The sequence below is a fragment of the Sminthopsis crassicaudata genome, chromosome 5, assembly GCF_048593235.1.
Source record: "Sminthopsis crassicaudata isolate SCR6 chromosome 5, ASM4859323v1, whole genome shotgun sequence".
Taxonomy (NCBI): domain Eukaryota; kingdom Metazoa; phylum Chordata; class Mammalia; order Dasyuromorphia; family Dasyuridae; genus Sminthopsis; species Sminthopsis crassicaudata.
In genome coordinates, this window is record NC_133621.1 from 236,006,773 (window position 1) to 236,019,028 (window position 12,256).

Consider the following 12,256-nt stretch of genomic DNA (forward strand, 5'->3'; position numbering starts at 1 on the left):
TTTGTCCTGATTAATCAAGACAAATGACCTCACATTCTAAGTCACAAATGAAGAAAAACTTCTAATTCAAGCATATCTTTAGGATTACTAAATTACCTTATATGGGGGTTTCTTTTTTTTTTTTTTTTCTTTTTTTGAGGCTGGGGTTAAATGACTTGCCCAGGGTCACATAGCTAGGAAGTGTTAAGTGTCTGAGACCAGATTTTAACTCGGGTCTTCCTGAATTCAAAGCTGGTGCTCTATCCACTGCATCACCTAGCTGCCCCTATATGGTAGTTTCAATGCCAAACTTATTCTCCCAAAGAAAAGGGCTATATAGTCTCACTCCTTGTAAACCACGTGATTTCTGGAGAAAGTAACCTGGCCCTGGGGCATAGCCAATCTTCAGTCAATTTTTACAACACTGTCTCCATCTTGTGAGATAGCTTTCACAATTCACTTCATTTACTACAAATTTAATCCAATAGTTAATCCAGATACATTTTATGAAATTACCTGTCTTTTCTCAAATTTCTCAAACTTGGGGCAGCTAGATGGTATAGTGGATAGAGTACCGGCTCTGAAGTCAAGAGGACCTGAATTCAAATCCAGCCTCAGGCACTTAAACTTCTTAGGTGACTCTGGGCAAGTCACTTAACCCCAATTGCCTCAGCCAAAAAAAAAAAAAAAAAAAAAAAAAAAAAAAAAAAAATTCTCAAAGTTCCTGTCATTTGTTTCAAGTTAAGTAAGTCATGAAATGGAAAATATCAATGATTTTCTTTTAGTATCAGAAGACATATTTTTATTTTTGTTTCTCATGAGGCTATAAAACTGAAAAATTTCCTCATATACATTAAGAAGTTTTACACTAAGTCTTTTCTTTCAAATGGAACTTGCAATCATATAAGAGAATTAAGAAACAAATGCAGAAACTTGTTAGTTTGGTGCAGTGTCTCCCTTCACAGACCAGATTGGTCTTTTATTTTCCAAGTTACAATTTTTCAGATACGCCCATTGTTTATTTTCCCTACATATGTATAAACATGTTCCCCTTCTCTTATCATATATCCCATGTTCAAAAATGGTGGAAAATTCCTATGTTATTTAATATTCAATTAGCCTATTAAGCAAATTTCTATAGTGATTTGGTCAAGTCAGATCATTGACTCCAACTAGTTTGGACGGGATTAGCTGTTATCTTAAATTTGGGGTTTTCTCAAAACCACAAGACTCTTTCTGATTGGCTGAATCCACTTGTGCCTTCCTAACTCTCCAATTCCTTCTTTGCTCAAGGCTTCTATAGAACACTTAATTATTCTGTGGAATCTTAACCTTCCTTTGTTAGAGTAAAAGGCAAATGGATACTACCTGGAAGCTTGTAACACTCTGTGGAAACCCAATTTTTCAGTATTTCTCACAACTATAATATGAGATATTTTGTGAAAATGTGTTTAGGAATGGGGGTGGGGAAGAGAAGGTCTATTTTTTTATTAATTTTATAATTATAAATTTTTTTTGACATGCATATATGCATGAGTAATTTTTTTATAACGTTATCCCTTGTATTCATTTTTCCAGATTTTCCCCTCCTTCCCTCTACTCCCTCCCCTAGATGACAGGCAATCTCATACATTTTACATGTGTTACAGTATAACCTAGATACAATATATGTGTGTAATTCCAATTTTCTTGTTGCAAGTTAAGTATTGGATTCTGAAGGTATAAGTAACCTGGGTAGATAGACAGTAGTGCTAATATTTTACATTCAATTCCCAGTGTTCCTTCTCTGGGTGTAGTTGTTTCTGTCCATCATTGATCAGCTGGAAGTGAGTTGGATCTTCTTTATGTTGAAGATATCCACTTCCATCAGAATACCTCTTCATACAGTATTGTTGAAGTGTATAGTGATCTCCTGGTTCTGCTCATTTCACTCAGCATCAGTTCATGCAAGTCTCTCCAAGCCTTTCTGTATTCATCTTGGTCATTTCTTACAGAGCAATAATATTCCATAATCTTCATATACCATAATTTACCCAACCATTCTCCAATTGATGGACATCCATTCATCTTCCAGTTTCTAGCTACAACAAAAAGAGCTGACACAAACATTTTGGCACATATATGTCTCTTTCCGCTCTTTAGTATTTCTTTGGGATATAAGCCCAGTAGTAGCGCTGCTGGGTCAAAGGGTATGCACAGTTTGATAACTTTTTGGGCATAGTTCCAAATTGCTCTCCAGAATGTCTGGATTCTTTCACAACTCCACCAGCAATGTATTAGTGTCCCAGTTTTCCCACATCCTCTCCAACCTTCATCATTATTTGTTCCTGTCATCTTAGCCAATCTGACAGGTGTGTAGTGGTATCTCAGAGTTGTCTTAATTTGCATTTCTCTGATCAGTAGTGATTTGGAACACTCTTTCATAAGTGGATATAGTTTCAATTTCATTATCCGAGAATTGTCTGTTCATCTCCTTTGACCATTTATCAACTGGAGAATGGTTTGATTTCTTATAAATTAGGATCAATTCTCTGTATATTTTGAAAATGAGACCTTTATCAGAACCTTTAACTGTAAAAATATTTTCCCAATTTGTTACTTCCCTTCTAATCTTGTTTGCATTAGTATTGTTTGTACAGAAACTTTTTAGTTTGATGTAATCAAAATCTTCTATTTTGTGATCAATAATGCTCTCTAGTTGGAAGAGAAGGTCTAAAGAAAGCTGTTATCAATCTGGGGGCTTGGAGGAGGTTTCTTTTCCTTTATTGATATTTGCTGTTATTTATATTGCCATGGTTATCCCATGTATTACTTCTCTTCTTCCTCTCAAAAAGCCATCCTAAATGACAAAGAGTAGTTTTTAAACAGAAAATAAAGTCAGCACTACTGATCAATAGTCTGAAAAAGTCCAAAAACATTCCACTTTCACAAAGGGATCTTATATCTTTTCATTTGATTTCTCTTTGATCTTTATAATTTCATATTTACTTGTGATTTCTTGGTATATCATTGTTCTCTCCTTTATCTTGTAGTTACTATGCATAGTTTTCTTGACTTTGCTTACTTCCTCTGCTTCAATTCATATCTTTCTATGCTTCTCTGTATTCATCATATACACAGTTTCTTATACAACAGTGGTATTTCATTGCATTCATGTACCATAATTTATTTAGCAGTTCCCCAATTAGTGGGAAATTTCTAATTCTTCACCATCATAAAAAGTGCTATGAATACTTTGGGGTATATGGAATAGGAATGGAGTCTCTGGTTTGAAGAGTATGGAAATTTTAATCACTTTATAATTCCAAATTGCTTTCCCAAACAGTATCATTTCACAACCCCCAGCAGTATTATATTATACTATCATTCCACAGCTTTTCTAACATTGTCTTGTTACCATTTTTTTTTTTTAATATCTTGGTTATCAAATCCTCATCAGAGAAATATAATACAAAGATTTTTTTCCCTGTTTGATCACTTACCTTCTCATAGTTTAATGTTTGTGCTGATGCTTTTCAGTTTCAAATAATCAAAGTTTATCTATTCAATCTTTTAGAATTCCCTCTATCTCTTTTGGTTAAAAATATATTGCCTTTAATTTCAGAAAGATTGACATGAACCGATGCTAAGTGAAGTAAATAGAACCAGGAGAACATTGTATACAGCAAGAAGATTAGGTGATTGTTGAGGTACAAAAGGAGATGCCAAAAGGTTGGGGTTGCAGACTGTTGTTGCAAGGTGTCTCAAAAGAATTTGCAAGTTTTAACCCATCTCCAAGTCAAAGAGCAAAGTTTACTGTGATTGTAACATAAACTGAAGCAGGCTAAGAACCAAAAGGATTTAGCAAAGAACCAGGAGAAAGATAAATTTATAGGACAAAGTTAGAGAGACCAGAGCTTCATGTTATTTATTTGCTAATTTTATGGCTTACAGGTAAGTTTGAGGGGTAGTTTATTCACTATTGTCTCAGGAAATTGGTTATCACTGAACAGAAGATTATCTCCCTGACAGGTTAGCAATGTTTATAGGACTATCCTAAGGCCAAAATACTTTAGAATCATTGAAAGACAGATTGTTAGAACAGCAGCATTCTAAGATCAGGGGAATTTAGGATTACTGCTATATTTCCCCAGAAGCTATATCTCATCATGATTATCAACTGTGATGGACTTGGCTCTTTTCAACATTGAGGTGATTCAAGGCAATTCCAATAAACTTATGATGGAGAGAGTTATCCGCATATATATAGAGAGGACTATGGAGACTGAATGGATCACATCTTTGTTATTGTTGTTTGTTGGCTAGTTTTTTCCTCATTTTTTTCCCCTTTTGATTTGATTTTTCTTGCACAGCATGATAAATGTGTTAATACGTTTAGAAGAATTGCCAAAAAAAAAAAAAAAAAAAAAAAGTTGCCTACCCAGACAATAAGGATATGTTTCTGAATTTCCCTTATCCAGAATTTCTCTGTTCTTTAACCAATACTAGATAGTTTTTATTTCTAGTAATATGAAAAGATGCTTTAAATCATTATTGATCAGAGAAATGAAAATTAAAGTCAACTCTGAGATACCACTGCATACCTCTCAGATTGGCTAAGATGACAGGAAAAGATAATGATGAATGTTGGAGATGTAGGAAAACTGGGACACTGATGCATTGTTGGTGGAGTTGACTTGAAGAAAAATGTTCCAAAAGTAGTTGGATGGCACAGTACTGATGAGAATTAGGTAAGGGGTATCTAAATGAAATGAGGGTTAATTAAGGTCTAGTAGCAGTGTACAGGGAGTCAAATAGAGCTCTCCTGCAACCCCTTTGGATTCAACGCAAGGATACAGAGTTAAATGAGATCTAGTAATGGTGCAAGAGTCCCCTGTAAAGGAATACAGAAAAGCTAGATTAATAAAAGAGGTTTATTTTGGGGTTTGGAAGTAAATCTAAAGGTAGAAAGATGCCAGGGCCAGGGCTGGCACCGGGCAGACAGGAACCCTTGGCATAAGCCAGCATATGCTATGTTTGGGGCTCCTGCAAAGAGTGGGCTCCAAGGTTCCCCTTTTTACAATGGGGGCTTTTGGTAATCTTGAAGGTGGGTGGAATCCCAGGTTGGCTCCTGGATGGTTTTGGCCAGGGTTAGAATTGAATAGAATTCAATGGGTTTTTAGATAAGGAACTGTTTGTGCTGGGGGTGGGGGTTGGGGAAACCTGAGCAGATCATTTGAGTGGGGGCTGGGACAGCCCAAGTTAGCTCAGATCGGGTGGGGGCTGGAAAAACCTGGATATCTCCCATTGGGATTCATGGGGGCTGGGAATTAGAAAGAAATCTTAAGCCACATCACTACTGGACCTAAAGTCAAAAAGATTTATCTTCTTGAATTCAAATCTGGGTCACATCTGAGCTGGAGAAGGCTCCAGTTTCTTTGCCAAGAAAATCCCAAATGGGATCATGAAGAGTCAGACACAACTGAAATGATTTAACAAAATTCTAGGCACAGAACAAGGAGAAAGGACAGAGCAGTTGTCAATATTTGTTTAAAAGGACAGAAAGTATGGAAGGAATATTCATAATATAAGATAAGAGTAGAAAGATAGGTGATGCCAGATAGTGAAAATCCTGAATACCAGGTGGTAAGAGATTTGAATTTTACTTGTAAGCACTGAAGATTTTAGATCAGAGAAGGCATAGTCCCAGATTTATGTGAGAGAGATTATTCCATTCAATACATTTTTATCAGCATGTAGATATTTTTCCTGAAAAAAAATGCTAAGAATTACCCTTATTTCCTCTTGAGTAGGAGATCTGTGAAAATTTATATTTCCTAAGGGAAATCTGCTATGGAGACTTTTAAAGTTGGATTTCAGAACTAGAACTTTTATCCATTATTGAAGTTGCCAGTGCAGTTGCTAGGCAGCATCTTGGCTTTGCTCTTGTGCCAGCTAGCTTTTGCTATACCAGTTGAACTTGCTCCTCTCTTGAGAAATCATATTGCTAAGTAAGTTTTGTTTCTCTACTGTAAAACATATGGTACTTTCTATAATCTTGCCTAATACTTTTTAGTGGTTTCAATTAATCTATTCCTTTTTTCCCTCCTCTCCCTCCCCAAAGTTACCACCCATTTTGCTTGCTAAATTCAATAGACTATTTTCAGTCCTTAACATACTTGACTTAATTTGACTCTATGGTTCACCCCCTAGGTCATTTCTGCCTGCCCTGACTTCCATAAAATGATTTTCTTTTAATTCTCTTCTTTTCTCTGTGTTTCTTTCACCTTTGCTAGATCATCATTAATCTCCTTTCCACCAAGTATGGGCATCCCTAAAGATTCTATATTGCCATTCTTCAGGACACAATTTATTAGCTTTTTTTTTTTTTTTAAACCCAGATCTATGATTTCAAAGGATGAGAGAATTATTTCAGCCAATGAAGAAATGCAACTGTTGTATGAACTCATAATCTTAGAGTTGCCAAGAATACTGATAAGTAACCTATCTAGAGTCACAAAGCTAGTACTAGTGGGATTTGAACCAAGTCTTCACAAGTGCCAGATAAGTTCTTCATCCATTATCCCACACAGTCACTTTCACTATGCATGTTTTAGGTGTTTAATTAATGTTTGTTCAATTGAATTAAATGTTTTACATAAGATAAAACTTTTATGGGGAAGCTAGGTGGCACAGCAGATAGAGTACCACATCCAAGTCTGGAGTCAGAAAAACTTATATTCATGAGTTCAAATCTGCCCTCAGGCATTTGCTAATTATGTAACTCTGTTTGCCTCAGTATTCTTATCTGTAAAATGAACTGGAAAAGGAAATAGCAAACTACTTCAGTATCTTTACCAAGAAAACACAAACCAGGTCACAAAAAGTTGAACACTACTGAACAATAGCATGTTAACTTCAATATCCTGTATATATCTCTATCAAAAATGTAATCAAGTAGGGAATAAATGCTGGACTTTAAGTCAATGGCAATCTGGGTTCAAATCCTACCTACACTCAATAGCTGTTATCATGAGTCAATCACTTGATCATGCTTAGCTTCAGTTTGACTATGAAAAAGTAATACAGAATTTATAGGATTGTTGACAAGGCTTGTAATCCTTTAAATGTCTTGTTATCTCACTTTGGTTAGCATATTGTTTTTGGGTGTAGAAAACTCACTTAGCAATGCTCATTAAATACTTACTAAAAGCCATGTCCTGGGTATGGTGATTGAGAGGAGATAAGAGGAATAATAAGCCTATATAATCTTCAAATTAGTTGCCTTTGAAAGGATGTGAAAATGGGGGATTGGTGGTATCAATAGAGACCATAGGAAGGACTTAGATTAAAATTCAGAAATATATAGCATGTGGAAATTTAAACATATTTTGATTTATTCATATTCTATTGAAGAAGATATCTGTATACATCAACTATTGACTTACAGGTCTACTTTTCCAACTAAATGCAATTTTTAATAAGAATATCTCCAATAAGTAGAAACTAAACATATATTTCACAAACAATATTACACAGTAGCATACATTTTATCAACACATAATTGACTGAAAGGTTCAAAGAATACCAAAAAATACATATTATTTATTAATCATAAAAAAGCATTTTAATTTGATAGAGGCAGATAAGTGGTGCACTGGATGAATGATGGATTTGGAGTAAGGAAGACCTGAATTCAAATCCAGCCTTAGACTAGCTATGTGACTTTGTGCAAGTGACTTAACCTCCACTTTCATTTTCCCAACTGGGAATGGGAATAATAGCACCCACTTCTTATATCTGGAGGATAAAATGAGTTATTGGTAAAGCACTTAGTACAATGTCTGGCATTTTTCTTATATTCTAATTCTTAAAGCAAAATACTTTATGGCTCTCTTCCAATAAGGACTGTATGTCCCATGCATATATCAACATTATTTAAGCTGTGACAAAATTAAACTTTACTGGAGAACCATGAAGCAAAGTAAGATATGTTTGCTAACAGCATTTGCTATGGTGATTCAACACAGGGTTCAAATTCAAGGGGGATTCTTGATTAATGTTGAAGTACTCTTAAAGTGATCCTATCCGCAGGATGCATTAAGGCTCAAAATACTGCAAAGCCTCATAGAAACAATCGGTTGCCATTTAAAAGACTCTTGTTTATTACCAACTTTCTACAAAGACAATATCAAGCAGATGAAAAATGTGTAATATTAAGATTGATAATTATGATTTGTAAACAAAAAAATTGGATAACCTACAGAGATTTTGCTTTCAGGAAATTTTAAGATGCCTTTAATGATACTAGCATTCTTCCATTTTTTGAAAATAGAAATTTTATTTTATTTTTAGGTTTACATTCTTTCCCTTCTTGCCTCCATTAAGCAAGAGAAGCAGGACATTACAAATATGTATAGTCAAACAAAACAAATTTCTACAATGGCCATGTCAAAAAAAATTTGCTTCAATCTGAACTTTGAGTCTATCACCTCTCTCACTAGAGTTAATGAGCATTTTCATAATGAGTCCTCTGGAATTAGGCTTGGTCATTGTGATGTTTCAAAACTCTGTTGTCTAAAGCTGTTTATTTTATAATATTATTATATAAATTGTTCTTGTGGTTCTAATCATTTCACTTTGCAATCAATTTATACAATTTTTCCTAGGCTTTTCTGAAACCATACATACATTTCATCATTTCTTACAATACAGTAGTATTCCATTATATTCATATACTATAATTTGTCCAGACATTCCCCAGTTGTTGGATATTTCCTCCGTTTTCAATTCTTGGCTGCCACAAAAGAGCTACTATTAATATATTTTTTTTTGTACATGTGGATTCTTTCCCTCTTTCTTTGATCACTTTGGGATACAGACTTAATAATTACATTACTGGATCAAAAAGTATGCAGTTTAAATAGCTTTTGGAGCATAGTTCCAAATTGCTTTCCAGAATGACTACCTGTTTTCCCATAGTCTTTATAACATGTCATTTTTCCTTTTTGTCGACTTTGAAAAATCCAAATTTTTAATAACAGTCTTTTGGTGGTGTTGAATAGCACTGAGCCTTAGAACATTCTACTCTCTGAAAGACAGACAATGGAGAAGCATATTGTGGATGTGAGTGGACTGAAATACCACAAAAGGAATTACAGAGGAGAAACAAGGTCAAGAAGAACAAGGAAATACATCTAAAGATAAGGGGGTTTAATGGCATCACAAAAGCAAGGGATGACTAGCGTAAGTATGTGCCTTTATGTTATCTTCATGATGTCAAAAGAAGTGATAAAGAATCCCCCCCAATTAATTTATTTTTTCTTCAATTGCATGTAAAAAATTAACATTCTTTTAAAAAATTTTCAGTTCCACAATTCCTTCCTTCCAGTTCTTCCAAAATTCAAAATAGCAATCAATTTAAGAGATTATACATACGCAGTCCTGCAAAACATTTCTATATTAGCCATGTTGCAAAAGAAAATCAAGAAAAAGGGGGAGGAAAGAAGAATGGGAGAAGGAGGGAAAAAATAAAGCAGAAAATATGCTTTAATTTGTATTCAGGCTCTATATCTCCATTTCTCTGGAGATGGTTAGCATTTTTCATCAGACATTCTTTGGAATTGTCTTCAATTGGAATTGAATTATTCTACTCACTTAACTTGGCATCAGTTTATGTAAATCTTCTCAAGTTTTTCTGAAAATATTATGCTCATTTCTTACAGCACAATAGCATTCCATCATAATCTTATAATAGAACTTATTCAATCATTTCCCAATTGACAAGCAACCCTCAATTTCCAAGTCTTTGCTACTACAAAGAGAATTCCTACACATATATTTGTAAATACAAATCATTTTCCTTTTTTCAAATCTCATTGTGATACAGACCTAATAATGGTATTAATGGGTTAAAGGTTATGCAGTCTTATAACCCCTTTGGGCACAGTTCTAAATTGCTCTCTAGAATGGTTAGATCAGGTCACAACTTCATCAAAAGTGCATTAGTATTCCTATTTTTTCCACATTCCCTCCAATATTTGTCATTTCTCTTTTTCTGTCATAGAAGCCAATCTGATAAATGTGAAGTAATACCTCAAAATTGTTTTAATCTGCATTTCTCTAATCAAAAATGCTTTATATTTTTTAAATAACTATAGACAGCTTTGATTTTTTTTCCTCTCAAAACTATTCATATTCTCTGACCATTTATGAAGGGGAATGACTCATTCTTTTAAATTTGAGTCAATTCTCCATTTATTTGAGAAATGAGGCCACCCAGAGAAATCTCCTACAATTTTTCCAATTTTCTCCTTTTCGTCTAATCTTTATTGCATTTTTGTTTGTGCAAAACCTTTTAAATTTGATATAACCAAAATATCAATTTTATAGCCTGCAATATTCTCTTTTAGTCATAAAATTTTCCCTTATCCATAAAGCTCACAGGGAAATAATTCTATGCTCCCCTAATTTGTTTATGATATCTTTTATGTCTAAGTATTTTTATCTTATCTTAGTACATAAGATAGTCTATACCCAGTTTCTACCAAAATGACATAGTTTTCTCAGCAATTTTTGTGAAAGTGATCTTTTGGTCATTTACTACTGTGCATATACACACATATACATGCAATATAATCTATTCCACTAATCTACCACTCTAATTCTTAATCAGTACCAGATGGTTTTGATTACTGCTTCCTAAAGCAGTTTGAGATCACTTTTTTCACTGATTCCTTTGATATCCTTGACCTTTTGTTTTTCCAGACAAATTTTCTAATTTGATTGGTATGTCACTGAATAAGTAATTTAGGTAGAACTGTCATTTTTATCATTTGGCATACCCACAAGCAATGAATGTTTTTCTAATTGTTTAGGGCTAATTTTATTTGTGGGAAAATGTTTTGTGATTATTTTCATATTGTTTCTGGGTTGAAAATGAGAATTCTTTTGGTGAACTTACAAGAGGTTAGGGACAGAGTCTCTACAATACCCATAGCATAGACAGACATGGATGGGTTATCTGTATTATAACTGGGAGAAATAATCACATTTCTGAAATCACAGATCTGTTTGAGTACTTTGCTAGTGGCTTTAATCAATAGAGAACATCTTATTGTATTTTGATGTTATTCTGTTATTTTTCTTAGCCATGATTCAGAATGATAACATATTTTATACAATGTTTACTATGTGCCAGCTAGCATGCTAAGTGCTTTACAATTATCACAAAAACCCTGTGAGATAGAAGTGATTGTCACCACCATTTTACAAAGGAAGAAAAAAAGGCAAACAACAATCAAGCGACTTGCTCAGGATTACATAGCTAATAAGTGTCCAAGGTAGAATTTGAACTCAGGTCCTTCTGACACTAGGCCAACAAGCTATGTATGCTACTTGTATAAATGTACAAAGCCTTAAGTAGCAATTTTGTCACCTGGGACAAATTGAGGATTAGGAAACTTATTTTTACATATTTTGGAGGAGGAAGGACAGCTGGGTGGCAAAAATCAGGAAACCTCATCTTTCTGTGTTTAAATATAGTCTCAAAACTGATTAATTGTGAAATTCTGGTCAGATCACTTAACCCTATTTGCCTCAGTTTCATCATCTAAAAAATAACCTGGAGAAGGAAATGGCAAACTATTCCTGTATTTCAGATAAGGGAAGTTATCTAACTCATGAGTTGAACACAACTGAAAATTGTTTAAACAACAACAGATTGGTGAGAAAACAGAACCTTTGGTATAGGAATGGGCAGTTAATCTTTGAATAAACATTTATTAAATGCCTATCATGGGCTAGGTACTCTTTGAAAATGTTGGAAATACTAACAATGGTAAAGGATAGTCCCACCTCTCAAGCTCAATGTGTAATGTAGGAATCAATATGCAAATCATTTTGACAGTGTCTAATTACTTGTATATACATTCAATCCTCCCAGTACTCTTAGGTTTTTTTTTTGTCTTTGTAGCACCAACTGCATTGTGTGTTCAATAAATATTGAATTTAAGGACCAAAGTTCTTTCTTAAAAAAAAAATTCAAGACTTCATTCTACTTTTCATAAAACAACCTCTAAAAGCAATTTTTAGCTTATATTTGAATTCAAATAAATTTTAGACTTTATTACAATTTTAACACAGATTTCTTAAAAATACAATAAAATAGGATAACATACATATACAGGCCATTAATTCTTGGGATACTCTTATACTTGTAAAATAATTGACAATTTTGTCATTTATGACAGCTGCATGATTTTTAAAAAAATTTCTTAAAATATGTTGAGGATATTGC